Source organism: Amblyomma mixtum, chromosome 2 (assembly GCF_055824585.1).
Source record: "Amblyomma mixtum isolate Tamu chromosome 2, ASM5582458v1, whole genome shotgun sequence".
Classification (NCBI taxonomy): Eukaryota; Metazoa; Arthropoda; class Arachnida; order Ixodida; family Ixodidae; genus Amblyomma; species Amblyomma mixtum.
The window spans coordinates 152,184,827-152,200,011 of NC_143013.1; the positions used below are offsets into that span (position 1 = coordinate 152,184,827).

A 15,185-nucleotide genomic window follows, 5' to 3' on the forward strand; every position below is an offset into this window, starting at 1 on the left:
CCGAGTACGCGCTCCTGTATCTCTACGATGTCGCCATCTTTTCTAACACATGAGAAGAACATGTAGATGACTTACGAGTCGCGCTAAGCAGAGTGAAAGATGCCGGCCTCACAGTTAAACCTGCTAAATGCCCGCTATGTTGCGCCGAAGTGACTTACCTAGGGCATGTGGTGGGGCTTGGCCGGCGTAGACGGTCAGAAATCAAGGTAGCCGCTGTCGTAAACTACCCCCGACCAACCACTAAGGCCGAGATAAGGGCCTTTTTACTCTTAGCTGGACATTACCAGCATTATGTAAGATTACTCCACGCTTGCCAGTCCTCTCACAGACGCGCTTCGAAAGTCGGAACCCGTGAAGGTGATATGGGACCAAAAAAAAGAGAACGCGTTTGAAATGCTGAAACAAGCCTTGAGCAAGGAGCCAGTTCTAATGGACCCTGATTTTTCAAAAGGCTTCATAATTGAGTGTGATGCCAGTGATCGGGGCATGGGAGCTGTGTTATGCCAAGAGGATGAGGAGGGCAATGAAAGGGCAGTTTTGTACCTGAGCCGTAAGTTGACTTGCCATGAAGCGGCGTAAAGCACTTCTGAAAAAGAATGCGCCTGCCTGGTATGGGCCGTTCAGAAGCTCGTCTGCTACATCGCCGGTTCCAAGTTCGTAGTAGAAGCCGGACCACTGCCCACTAACTTGGTTAAATAATATGTCGTCTAAGAGCGGCCGCTTGCTGAGGTGGAATAGGTCGGCACACTCACTCATGAGTGCACTCATATCGCCTCGCTCACACTCACACTCACGTCTGTGTGTGTGAGCGAGTAGTCGTGAGTGTGAGTGGACGTGGGTGTGAGTGGACGTGAGTGTGAGTGCGAGTGAGTGGATATTATTGTGGGTGGCCATTAGTGTGAGTGCTAGTCAGTGGTCATGGGTGTGAGTGGACGTGACTGTGAGTTCGAGTCAGTGGATGCCAGCATAGGTGGCCATGAGTGTGAGTGTGAGTGAATGGATGAGGGTGTAAGTAGATTAGCGTGATTAGAGGTGAGTGGACATGAGTGGCAATGAGTGGCTGTGAGTAGACGTGAGTGGCTGTTATTGGGTGTGAGTGGCGGGTGGTCACGGCAGCGAAGTCGGTCGCGTATTTTCATGTTGTCGGCAGCTGAGGGAAGCAACACTTCACTACTGAGGGCGTTCGAGGCAGCATAAGGCATCATGCCGGTGTTTTTTGGGCAACCGGAACAGAGGATTCCGCTGTCATGGGAGCGTCGATCTTACGTTTGCTTTTCTAGTTCACTGTTGTCACGGGCGCAGGCCCTTCGCGGAAGCAATGAGCCGCTATGAGTTCTGTGAGATCCTTTACCGAATTTCACGTTACCAGTCCTGAAAATATAGACAAATGTATCTTGTCACGCTCCCCGCACGGCTCGATTTTGTATAGACAAGAGTTGCAATGCTTACTGCTTAAACAACTACTGTCCGCTTCTCGGTTATAACTACCGTAAAATGGGATCTCGAGTGCTGCAGTGGACTCAGATTTTTTTCTGTTCCCAGGTGTGCGCATTGCAGAGCACTGCTCTGGCCATAATTTGTTGATTGGGCCAGACCCACACGAAAACCTGACCTACTTGGCCCAGCTCTTGAACTGCATCTCGACTCAAGCCCAGAAACGCTTTTCGGTAACGCCGTGCGCTTTTCGGTAACGCCAGAAAATTCCTGTTTTATCACGTACTTGAAGAAGCTCAGCGTCGCAAATCAAGCATGCGATTTTTATGTTTTGTACGCATACATCACTACCGCAAGATAGTATCTCGAGTGTGTAATGCCTTTGGCGCCCAAAGAGATATCCAAGCTAACATTGCGACAACTGGGGAGAGCTGGTATTTCATTTTTTGCGCTGTAGTAGAAATGCGCTGAGTATAACAAGAACAGCACGAGACAGGACTGGATGAGCGCATCGTCCAGTCCTGTCTCGTGCTGTTCTTTTTATACTCAGCGCATTTCTACTGCAGCTCAAAAAGAGATATCCAAAATAGCATTATTTTATGTTTTAATTTGCGCCAGAAATGATTGTTTCGTGCCGATAGTGATAGTGATGTTCACGGTGCTGTGAACTGTTTAACGATTCGAGGTTCGCGATAGAGGAAAACCAATTGAGTTTATTTTCTCTCTGCCCTGCCCACAACGGCAGAGAAGGGGTCCCCAGTAGCACAAGGTGGCGGGCCCTTGCGGGTCCGATATGGGCAATGAGGGCTGGCGGCTGGCCGCAATAAACCCACATGGGTCCCCCGTGGGTGCGGTGCTGGCTCAAAACGCTTCGGCTGCCCACTTCGTGCCTGAATGGGACCCTCGTCCGCTAAGCATGGGCTTAAACAGACTGGGCAGCCAATTTAGGTCCCACCGCGGATAAACGCGGGCAAAAGTCCGGGCTCTATCATAGTGAAGTGTGGGCAGCCCCTTTTAGGGCTGCCCACGCAGCACCCTGACGGATCCAAGGTGGCTGGGTGTGGGCAAACATCCAGTATTCCCGCCTGCAGCCTACAAGGGTCCGGCGTAGGAAATACATGGGCTGCGCATGGGCACATCTGTCGTTCCCACATCTTCCCCACCTCTATCCTACATATCGGATATAGAAGGGCTAAGAGTGGGCTACGCATTGGCAAAACATGCAGTGTGTGCATGGATGACCCGGGCTACATGACGGTGAAGTGTGGGCAACCCCAATAGGGGCTGCCCACGCAGCGCCCTGACGGATCCAAGGTGGCTGGGTGTGGGCAAACACCCAGTATTCCCACCTGCAGCCTACAAGGGTCCGGCGTAGGAAATACATGGGCTGCGCATGGGCACATCTGTCGTTCCCACATCTTCCCCACCTCTATCCTACATATCGGATATAGAAGGGCTAAGTGTGGGCTACGCATTGGCAAAACATGCAGTGTGTGCATGGATGACCCGGGCTACATGACGGTGAAGTGTGGGCAACCCCAATAGGGGCTGCCCACGCAGTGCCCTGACGGATCCAAGGTGGCTGGGTGTGGGCAAACACCCAGTATTCCCACCTGCAGCCTACAAGGGTCCGGCGTAGGAAATACATGGGCTGCGCATGGGCACATCTGTCGCTCCCACATCTTCCCCACCTCTATCCTACATATCGGATATAGAAGGGCTAAGTGTGGGATACGCATTGGCAAAACATGCAGTGTGCACATGTGCATGAAAGACCCGGGCTAAATGACGGTGAAGTGCGGGCAACCCCAATTGGGGCTTCCCGTGGATCACCATTACAATGCTGTGGAAACAGCTAGTATATTTCTGCCTGCAGCCTTCATAAGTACTGTGTAGATTACTCTGGACTAGGAACATCACATGCAATTTTAGCAATCATTGCCCGGGCGACACCTATCGAAATATATAGTCCCACGTACATTAATTTGCTGTATGCCGGAAGCGTTGACATTATCACATTTAGCCTGGCTGCGTATTCTGCGTCGCATGTAAAAGCTGCGTGGGTGCTAGTGGAGCATGGGCGCATGAAAGATAATGCAAGTCACGCAGTGGAGAAGTGCAGGCTCAGTATACGGGCTGCTCACTTGATCAGCATGTCAATAAAACCAAGACAGTTGTGGGCAAATAGCTAGCATTCCCATGTTCAATCTAAATAGATCTGATATAGAATGAAACTTGTAATTTAAGTTACGTGCACTCCAGAATGAAAAGGAAAGGTAGACGAATTCCGGCTGCCAGCAACAACTGCGCCGGTCCAATAGACCTCTTCCGGCCTGTCATCTGCGCACTGTGTGTCTGGCCCGATGAACAAAAGATGCCGCGCACCAACGGGGCTATATAAGGCTATAATCACAAGAAGAATGGCTCCAACACATAGCGATTGGCATTTCTAATTGGGAAAAGAAAGTGGTCAGGGGAGCGATCGTCCCAAGCAAAACCTGTTCAGAATTAAGCGAAAGTGGATGGTTTTACCCAGTGGGAACGCCCCTTTGATGTCACGTACGAGGGAGAGGTCTATTGCATTAGCTTTACGCAGGGCATGCAGAGTTCACATTCCATCAAGCCTGCCGTTATCACAATCACTGCACATCAAATGAGCAAATAACAGATGAATAGATGAAGATAGCGTGCTACCTGTGGTGGCACAGAAAATCCCTATCATATAGGTTACCCTCCAAGCCGCTAGCAATGCCTCATGATAGGTGGCAGTTACTTTTAGCAGTTAAAACAGAGAAGATATCGGCCATAAGTGCATTAGGTAGGTCAAGGACATACTTAGTTGCATGGGTTGCAGCACTGTATTATGGTACTTGTACATGCCACATTCGCAAGCCGCAATCAATGGTTTTGAGGGCTAGCATAGATAGCTAGTATCTAAGGGTCTAACAAACTGCTTTTCATTTTCATTTCATTACCCTACCTAACCCTGCCTAAAACAATTTAGTCATGCTCACTTCACTGTAATGGAGTGTTTTTGAATCCGCCAAAAAGTTTGTCGTAAGTTTTGAAATGGGTTAAACCCACAAGGCAACAAAAAAATTCTTCCTGTTAAGAGACCACACCACAGAACTGAACATTGATATGAAACTAACTGCTTGAGGTGCTTAAAGAATGATGTTGGATGCAGGAGCAATGACTACAAATGCATGAATATTGCAACCTCACAGTGGTGAAAGTTCGAGTAGTAATGAACCGAACTGGAGGTGTTGAAACGGCTCATTCCTGCTTGTCTGCTCTTTCACTTCAAGGCGTCCTTGTCTGTAGTTGAGTAAAGCCATGGAATTCATTAAATCTTTGGGAATAATGCTGCAGTTAAATACACTGTAAGCACTGGTTCCAAAAATTCAGCCTGGGAGATCTGCCTTTGTTATGCACACTACAGTCATCGGGCATATATGTGTTGGATAATAAGGCATTAATGGCAGCCATAGACAAGGACAGCAGGCAATTATATGGTGAGCTGGCCATACATTTTCAGGCTTCCAGTGAAACCATCAAAAGCATTCTAGCTCAGCAAGAGGGTACCCCACCCACAGTAGGATGCCAACAGGCAACAACGAGTGATAACTACACCTGTTAGCTGTAATTTTTCTGGCACTGCAGTTCATTGATTGTGGGCTCAATAGTGATGAAAAGTGCTTCCTGTATGAAATTCCGAAGCATGCCTGATAATGACTGTCACCTTGAGATCTCTGTGCTGTACACCTTGTTAAAGATTCTGCGTCAGTAAGGCGCTTCAAAGACATCTTCACGGCACGACGGTGGGGGGTCACCCACTGCGTCCGAGGGAAGGGGCATCAGCTCGCTCCAAGGTCACTTGGGAAGCTCCCCCGACTCCCCCGCCGGAAAGCGGAGTGCGTGTGTGTGGCAGGGGTTTGTGCTTCAGGGCCGACGGGCAGAGGGGACGATTGCTTTGTCGGTGACGGCGAAAGACAGACACTCAGCGACCCCGGAGAAGCGAGCCTCTCGTTTTCGACGCTCTCCAGCCAGTGTTCTTTTTTTGGTGTAGTTGCAAATAAATTCTCGTTCGTTGTTGTTAAAGTATTTCAGTCTCCCATAAGTCATTGGAAAACGAACACAGCTAGAGAATTCTACACTGTCTCAAGAGCTCCATTTCTTTGTCATTGCTTTATCTATGACTGCTGTTAAGGTGCAACATATATTAGTCATGCCCAACGTTCCTACACACACTGAAAATGCTTATCCAGCTCAGGAGGCAGTTATTTTCATATCAGTGTTAATTTTTTTAATGTGACAGCAAAACATCACTTCTGTTTGCTTACCTTATATATTTCGTGACGTTTACGGGCGCACCATGACTGCATAGAAGCGCAGTAAGAAGTGCCCAAAGCACCAAATTACAAAGGTGCCTTCAGGACCTTCCTAACTACGCATTAGTCTTCGAGGCATACCTTCCAGTGTTAGCCATACTTTACGACACTCGATAAGGCATCTCCGACTCAAAGTGTATACTAAGAAAGCCATTACATATTCATGTCAGCAAACCTTATTAACAAAGCCGCCCGAAAACACAATACGGCCACTATTATTGCTGTGAAGCATACAAGAGAACATAATAAGTAACATAAAAAATCTATACCCATAACTCACACCACTTCACCATACATTATAGCAGTTCGAGGTAGCAGATGCTGGCAGTTACTTGCATGCCTTGCACATTGCGCTTGAGAACATTTAACATATTACTTAGTTTATTGCAACACATTACATGTACTATCAAGATTACATAACATTAAAAGTTTGAATTGAAAGATAATGCAGTGCTGGCAAAAGCAAGTAACCAAGACCCCACCAGCCTTTCTGCCTTCATCTTTTTTTCCTTGGAACATGTGCTCATGAAGCAGCACATATAGCAAGGAATAGCACAACCCCCAATCTCAACATTAATTAGCAGATAAGCTTATTTGCACATTACTCATCATTAGGACGGTTCCATTCTGCACAGTCATTTTTTCACTCCATCTGCTCATTCGCAAATTACTCATCAAGAGGGTTGCATTTTGCAGTCATTTTTTTTCACTACATTGGTTCATGTGTACTTCATTTTTTTACCAGAATACCAAAGTACCCAATAAGCACTGTGAGCATGTGCAACTGGAGGATTTCAGTTTTTGGAGCCACCTGGTTGTATGTATCTTTCTACAATGCTTGATGTGTACTTTGGGAGCCTCCAGAAAGCGGCGGCTGAGGGAGAGCTGAAGAAGGAGCTTTTAGCATTGGTCATTCAAAAATCCTTGTTGACAAAACAACAAAATGATAACAGCTGTTTCCCGCTTTCTTAACGGCTGCTGTCAGTACACAACGTACAGATTATACCTTGCTGCATACTTTCCTGACAATGATTTCATTTAGAAATATCTGTCTTTGCTATGGGTAGCCTGGTTCATACCATCGAGATTATGAGTAGAGGGCTGCCAAACTGTATAACTCAGATTATGTTACGACATGCAGGTCATGAGAAGAAAGGAAAGTAAAGAAAGAAAATAGTTATTTCTGGGGTTAATGACCCAAAGCAACACATGGGCTGTGAGGGACGCGGCAGTGGAAGACTCCAGATCAATTTAGGCCATTTCAGGTTTCTTTAACGTGCTACACTGGGACTTAAACCCCACAATTTACAATTTATTTCCTTTTTTTGCCTTCCTTGTTGTCATGGTCTCCGTACCATAGCATACATTAAAAGAAAAGGCCACGTAAAGGTTGCAACAAAAGAAAAGACTTTGTTACCACTGGCTGAGACAAGACGTTGAACTACTGGATGCAATAAAAATAATGCATAATTTCACTCACTGAGCTACATAGCACAGACATATGAGATTGGGCATTAAAAATCAAACCATGGGTGCGAGCACAACAAATGACGGCTGGCGACTGTTCGGAAACCATTGCTTACAACCATCTTTTTTACTGAATGTATACTTTGAAGCAAAGTCACATGAAGCAAAGGAATGTAGCAAGGGTGTAGGCTAGGTTATATGATCACTTTTCATGTTGTGCATAACTTTCTTTATTTCATTCATTCTTAAACGCATATTACACAAGAGGGGACTACAACTGGTGCAAATCCGTATTTAATATACGCAGGAACAGTGAGCACAGACACTACACACAATGAGATCTAAGAAAAAATTAACACACAAAAAGGCGTCACGAAGCAAGGCAAAAACACAGGAAAAAGTATATGCGGCAGTATACGCAGTTAAAAATCAATGAATGATTCATGGTAAGGCTAATGAAATATCCATGTTTCACAAATTACTTGCGATTGCTTCAAAAAACTATGTCATCTTGTAGGGTTTTTCAGAGGGTTATCACGACTGGGAAAAAAGAAAAGTGTGGCACTTGATGCTGGCTATGGGGTGGCTGTGGCTAAGGTGACGGGATATTCTTATCAGTGGTTCCAGCAGTGGATCTCTCGTAGTTGGCAGTAGAGGAGGCTGTGCAGCAGGCTGAGCCAAGAGATCATGTGACGCAACTCTAGTGTGGGAATATTGATGAAGCGCTTAAGTGCAGAGATGCTGATTTCTCTCGAGTGTTCTGAAGTGATAAAACAGGCTGCATGATGTTGGATGGCCTCGAGTTCCGAAATGCAGTATTTGCTTGAAATGAAGACTACAAGATGATGCGAAATCAAGTATGGGAATTATGAACATTTGATAAGCCAGTTTTGCACTTTGGGAGGCACCGATTTGAGGCTTTACTGGAGATAGCCTAAGACTTTAGAGGCATTTGAACATATTGCTTGTTATGTAGGTTATCCAAGACAGAGATGTCTGATGTAACCCAAGATATTGGTACAGTGTGGGAGCAACCGGGACCGAATTAATGTCGTATAAATGCTGAATTACAGTGCGCTTACGGGGGAATGCCAACGTTGTGACCAGTTGCTCGTTGAATCTGTGAGTGAATGTGTAACTGCACTATGCAAGCTGGCTTTGAGTTGTACATTGGGACATTGCAAGCAGCAGATGCAGCAACTAAAGGAAGGGCTGCGTCAACAACTATGGCTGCTACAACCATGATGTGGAACCTTATGCTCCAACTACATGTGATGCTGCACGACAGATTCATGTCTGGCCTACGAAGAGAGAACTTCCCGCAGTGCCTCTTCATTGAGTGTAAGCTGATGCTCTCGAAGGCTTAGGGCTTCATTGCTCATGCAGAGAAGGCTGCATAGCAGCAGCAAGTGATGAGTACTGAGCATGTGGACATTAACAAAGCAATCATTCACCAACACAGGCATTGGACGTGACTGCAATGCTCAGACAAAGCAAAGACAACACTGTTGCTTGGCACTGTGGTGATGCCCACAGCCTCAAGACGGAACATACCATGCCTGCAAGAAGGTCACATTGAGAGTTCCTGTATTTGAGAAAATTGGTAGGGTTTCAACATAGTTAAACAGAATAGACTTGCAAAAGCATATGTTCAGCCGATTGGCTGATGGTTTTGCTTAGCTGGATTGCTGGCACATCGGGCAACACTATTAGACTCAAGTTAAGCTCTGATTGAGGTCAACCTTATCTGATCAGTTCCCGCCGCCAATGGAAGTTGGTGAAGACAATGTTTTGCAATGCACAGCACAAGAGTACTCTGCAGTTTAACACGTGGCGTGCGCGGCTGCAGTGATAGCCTAGCTGATCTGTTCACACCGCCACGGGTTCGACTCCCAGTCGTGGATACAGATCTGATTTTTTTTTAACCTAACATGGCATCGCTGTTGCTAGGCAACGGCACAAGATCCAAAGATGACAAGATCCTCGGTCAGTGTTGATGAGCATACAAGTGCTTTCGCACTAATAAGAAAGTGGTCAAAAACAGCTACCTGTGCAACACCAACTTGGAGGCCTCTCGATCAGTGACTACACTTAGTCCCCGCACCAATGAGCATGTCCTACAGCCTCTTCTTGGCATGTTCGCCTTTTATGATAACAACGTGAAGAGAATGTATACAAAAGCAGCAAATTTACAAGAAATAGAGGTGGGAGGTGAAGAGGCAAAAGCTTTTCATGGGTTAAAACAGTTACTTTTGAAGCGTAGTGCTCGCAACACTACAGCGAGACCAAATGACTCCCGACTGCAACTAACACATCATTTTACAGTGTGGGTGCAGTGCTCCTGCAAGAGGACAACTCTGGCCGATAAGCATCTCTTGCTTATGCATTATAGCTTAGGCACAGCAGAGTGCAATTATGCTCGAGTTGACCATTAAGGCCTGGCTATCATATTTGCAGCAGATTACTTCACAATTGCATTGAAAGATGCACACTTAGACACAAAAATCAGTGCCACAGATGTTCTCCCCAATTCTAGTGTAACTGTGCTCGAGTCTTTCAGCATATGATGATGATCTGATGCACCAAGTTTGAAAGAACCACCAGAATACAGATGTGTACAATAGGTTGCTCCTGTCAGATAGCAACGAGAAACCTCACATTCACAGAGAGATACTAATGTTCGAATTACTTCCACAACCACTTCTGACCGCAGATATTGTGGCTAGGCTTCTGCAAAAAAATGCAGCACATTCAAGGCCATATCTGACAACCAAAGAAGGTACAGCAGAGCAACCAAACGCAACAGCTTCAGTTCCTGCTGATGGAGAGTGACAGAACTTGCTATTTATTGAGGACACATCACTTGGAACTCGGGAGTAGAAATACTGAAAGCTGCATGAGATCAGGCTGCTTCACTGGTTCATGCAAGCTACCGTTGATTCTCTGCCAATTAAAGGAACACTGAGGAACAATTGAAGTTGGCTTGTATCGACAGAATAACAGCTCCTGATTATAAAAACGCCACTCATACTGACAACAAAGCTCTTGTAACATAGAAATGAGCAAGAACCAAAATACAGGCATCGCCGCCACAGGCCAAACTCGCAAGTACAAGCGTGATGACGTCATAGGACAAACCAGTGTTGCTAGAACCAATTATTCTAGCAACGCTAGGACACGAAAAGCCACGAATCAGTCAGGCGCAGCCAATGCATGCGTAAATCTCCTTGACGTCGCCAGATGGCGATACGTACTCGGCAGCTACGCGCGCGCCTGCAGCATCAGGACCAATCGCCGCCTGCTCACCGGCAGTAGGTGGGCTCCCAGTATTCCGTTAACGGTAACAATCTACACGGTATGCTAAAGGTGTCTGTTTGCGAGAACTTCGTTGACGACTTCTAGAATGGGATCCATTGTAACGCTGGCAAAGTGCCGGTGAAAACGCAAACAAAGTGACGGTAGCGACGGCCGCAATAGCCAATAGATGCCTTCAACGTGCGGCTAGCGGTAGCTTTCTTTTCAGCTGCTGCTAGGCCGCACTGCTGGCCGCCAGAAATCATGGAGTCTGCGTTACGTCATGTGCACGTCATGTTTCACGTCACTTAGCCCGGTGTCGTAATAACAGAATCCCAAGTTTGAATCAGAGCGGCGGGAAAAGCTTTTTCAACTTCGAATCCATATTTCTTAGAAATAAATGCATCTCTCGCTGCCGGCCAAGTGGCAACAAAGCCATGAAATGCCGAACTATCGGATTTTGCTTTTTAAAAAATATTAATAGAGCTCTCCTCTCCTCACTGTCCCTTTAAGACCTGTGCACGAAGCTATTTGGGGTAGCAAGGTACACTTAGGTACGAAGAAGTTTTGCAAATTATGCCAGAGCAAACAGAATTACGCAGAAAAGATTCAAATTTCATTTTAGACTCCGCCATGAGTCGGTCACGGAGCCATGAATTCCATGACATACACTACCAGTACACTAGTTTGCTAGGCTTGTGGAAAGGCATACAGTTGACGCCGATGGATGCTTTTACCAAGTGGCTGCAGGTTCAAAGAGTACTTCAATATGAGCAGCAGTCATTGATGTACTGCGCTCACTATTTACAACCTTGGAATTCTACACAAGGTGGCGTCATACAACAGGGTGGCATTTGTGTCAACTGAGGTAGAGACATCATTCCCGTAGCTTTGCGCCCAAGCCGCCCTCCTGCCAACAGACGAGCTGAACAGAATATAGGCGAGTTGAAGAAAGCTCTAGCATGAGAATAACATGAACCAACAAACATCACAGCGACATGATTCTCGAACTGGCAGCACAGAACAGTCTACCAAACAACAGGAGCAAGTGTCAGCCTTGAAAAGGCTACTTTCTTCCATGAAATGCCTTAACACTGCGACCACACATTGCCTCCAATGGCATCACCTGCCGCGGTGGCTCAGTGGTAAGGCGCTCGTCTACCGAGCCGGAGTACCCGGGTTCGAACCCGACCGCGGTGGCCGCGTTTCGATGGAGGCGAAACGCAAGAGGCGCCCGTGTGTTGTGCGATGTCAGTGCACGTTAAAGATCCCCAGGTGGTCGAAATTATTCCGGAGACCTCCACTACGGCATCTCTTTCTTTCTTCTTTCACTCCTACCTTCCTCCCTTCCCTTACGACAACCGTGCCGCCGAGATATGTGAGACAGATACTGCGCCATTTCCTTTCCTCAAAAATCAATTTACCAATTTTATCACCGCTCACAGAAGAAAATCTATGAAAGAGCCACCAGCTAGATGCAAGTGGGAAGGCCAAGGCCCAACAGTTTCTTCCAAGGGCAAAGCACATGTCTGCAACCGTATGTAGCAAGGCCAGTGGGCCAAAATTCATGTTGGTTCAATGTGCTGAGAAGCTCGTGCAGCATTACTTGCATCACATAAGTGCCATCAGAGCTAAGCAGCAAGACAAAGGGCATCGTGAACCCTTGCATGTGATACTGAGCAAGGCAAGCTAATTGATGTGCAAACATGCCGCTGGCACATCACAGGAGCAAGGCATACCAGGGCTGCATGTACTGAAACCAATGAGATACCGAGCCCCTGTTTAAGAGAGGAGGGGAGTCATTTCCAAGATTATGAGAACGTTTTGCAACATTTTGTCTCCACTATCATCAGAGTAGGTCATCAGGAAGGTGCACGCAAGTAGCCATAGTCTTTGAACAGAACCATAAACGTGGGGTTTGCTGCCTCTACCATTTATGATGGAGAGTAATTACAACATTTAAAAATATACAACCATCATAGAGAGAAAATAAGACACTTAAAGTTACACTTCTACCAATCATAATGAAGGAGCAAAAATACAACACTCGAAATGCATTCCTACTAACTACATTTCTGCTCGCTATGAAGAAGAGAATATTCATGCACATCTACCATGATATGCTTGTAGCTATCATGGAGAGGGAATAGTCCTCAAAAATAAGCTTTAACTAAGCATGGCAAGCTAACTCAAAAAGGATAACAATGATCCACTTCTACTCATTTTGATGAAAGAGGGGCAATACAACAAATCCAGACTTCCACAGAATTTTCACACATTTGGACTGAAAGCACTCCACAGGCCACATCCTCATATGAGGTGAAGCATTGTCTGTGCGGAAAATCTGTAACTTTTCAGACAAAAGTGGAAGAGAGAAGAAGCTCCTGGAATGAAGGTGCTCATGGCCAAAAATAAATTGTGGAGTCAGCTTTGTCACACTGATAATGTGGCCATTGCTTAATAAACAGCATGAGTCTTTCTCCACACCAGCTTTCAAAGAAGATACATCTGTTGGCAGCACTCTCAATGGCGATTCTCTGGGTGAATTACCCAACTCTGATAGCCTCCGGCTCACCTATTCGAGAGGCTTTCTGTTGCTGCGCAGCAATCTCTTAATTTGCCCCAAGCAGTTTTCGAATGGAAAGGCACTGGCATTGTCCAGTGGTCCATAAATCAGACAGTCATCAGCAATGTGGCACTTGATGTGTACATTGTACACCAGAAACTCTGGTCCATATATCTTTCCAGATTGTCGTGCAAAATATTGCAGCAAGTCTGAAGCAAACCTGTTCATTTCTGTGCAAAGGTTGGCACTGAGAAGAATTTGAACAGCCACATGCAGACATAGAAAGTGCTTGTAACGGTCATCTGTTAGCAAATCCCTTAACAGCACAGGACCAGTGTAAAGGAGAAAGGACCGAAATTCCACTGCCTTCCACCGATCCAGTTCATCCAGGGTTCTAGGCTGGCGAGCAAATTCTGATGGCAGGCTAGTTTCCTCAAGTCTTGCACTCAGAATGCTACGCTGCTGTGCACTGAGGCGATAAGGTAGCGGTCCAGACACCCAAGTCTGTAGCAATTTCCAGGTGACTCCCAAACACACCGTATGCATGTAGTCCAACGGAAAGTGCTTGATCATGTCGACACGTAGTTGAAGCAGCGGACTTGTGGCATGGTGATGGCCTGCTTCAGCCTTTCTGCGGAAAGAGTCATCCGTGCGGCTTGCAAAAGCAGCACACACTGGAAATGTTTGTCTCCGCTCAATCCTTTCACCTTTCTGAGTGCAGCGATCGCATCCATAAAAGCCAGTATGTCCCTTTACGCACTTGACATAAGAGCGTGCCGGGGCATCGCATATTACAGCAGCGAGAGAAACACTGTGACGCACGCCCTTGATGACCATGCCAGAGGCCTCCAGGCTTTTCATTTCATCCAGAAATGGCCTCAAAAACTGTTCAACATTGGCTGGCTTCTTTTTCCCACAGTGAATGGTGACAACGAAGGGCCTACTGTCAACTGCATTAGCCACGGCGCAGAGCAGGACCCAGAAGCTCACTGAAGAACTTTTGAATATGGGTAGTCCATCGACGTTGATGTGGAGGTCCACGTTGGCGCCCGCAGGATCTCGAAGACCTTTTCCAACTCTTTCAGCCACTTGACATCCAAGGCCAAAATGCACACTGTTGTTCTGCACATTCACTTTCCGCTCGCTCTTCAGTAAAGTGCGAGCGTCACGAGGCACTGAATGACCTAGTCGGCGCAAAAGCAAGCACAGGTCGTTAATGGCCACATGTGAAAGACAGTGCTTTCGTGCTATGTCCTCTAGCTCTCGAGCCGCATCTATCACCGAGGGGATTGCTTCTGTACTGGTGGTCATCGAATGCCCCTCAAATGCTTGGTGGTCGCGGTCATCTGACTGATCCTCGGATAACGACGAACCCTCAGCAGCGTCCAAGCATTCTTCAGAAGTAGTGGATTCTGAGTCCTCAGAAGTAGTGGATTCTGAGTCCTCATAAAGATTGGGTGGCATATGTGGAGAGCTGAGCCGTCCTGTTGATGCCTCCAAGCATTCCCGAGGCCTCTTGCCTCTCTCTGCACTTTCAGCACTCATAACGCGGCCTTCGCGTGTCGTCGTTGGAGACCCATGACGTTCGTCCTCAACGGCGAAAGAAACTTCCCGGAAAAATTCGTCAACTTCACAGTTGAGCCGTCGATACTTTTGCCACTTACTGGTCATGGCGGGCAACTGAAGAGCGCATTAATTCACTTATGAAGGGCTATCGCTAATGGTTTTCAAGTTCCAAGCAGCCTGAAGAATTCTAGCGCACGTATGATTGCTGCACTTCGCGGCACGGAGGAAGGAAACACTCTGCTACACGGGCGTTTTGACTGCCTTCCAACCGAATGTCATTCGTCTCGATTGCCGAACTAACACTGCTTCACGACGTTTTTCAACGGCATTCGGTTCAGACGACATTCCAGTCGACGGAGCTACGCGGAGACATTCCAGATTTCGGAATGCCTTCGAAACGCGAAGCCAGCCCGAACCGACCAATAGCCGTCGCCGCTGCCGTCGCTTCGACCGCCCAAAGTCGCGCG

The 15,185-nt window shown here is 46.9% G+C and overlaps 1 pseudogene; it reads right to left on the bottom strand.

Annotated features, from left to right (window-relative positions):
- Nucleotides 1–14,823, bottom strand: part of LOC149361290 (uncharacterized) — a 38,383-nt pseudogene extending 23,560 nt beyond the window's left edge.
- Nucleotides 14,824–15,185: the final 362 nt, after the last annotated feature.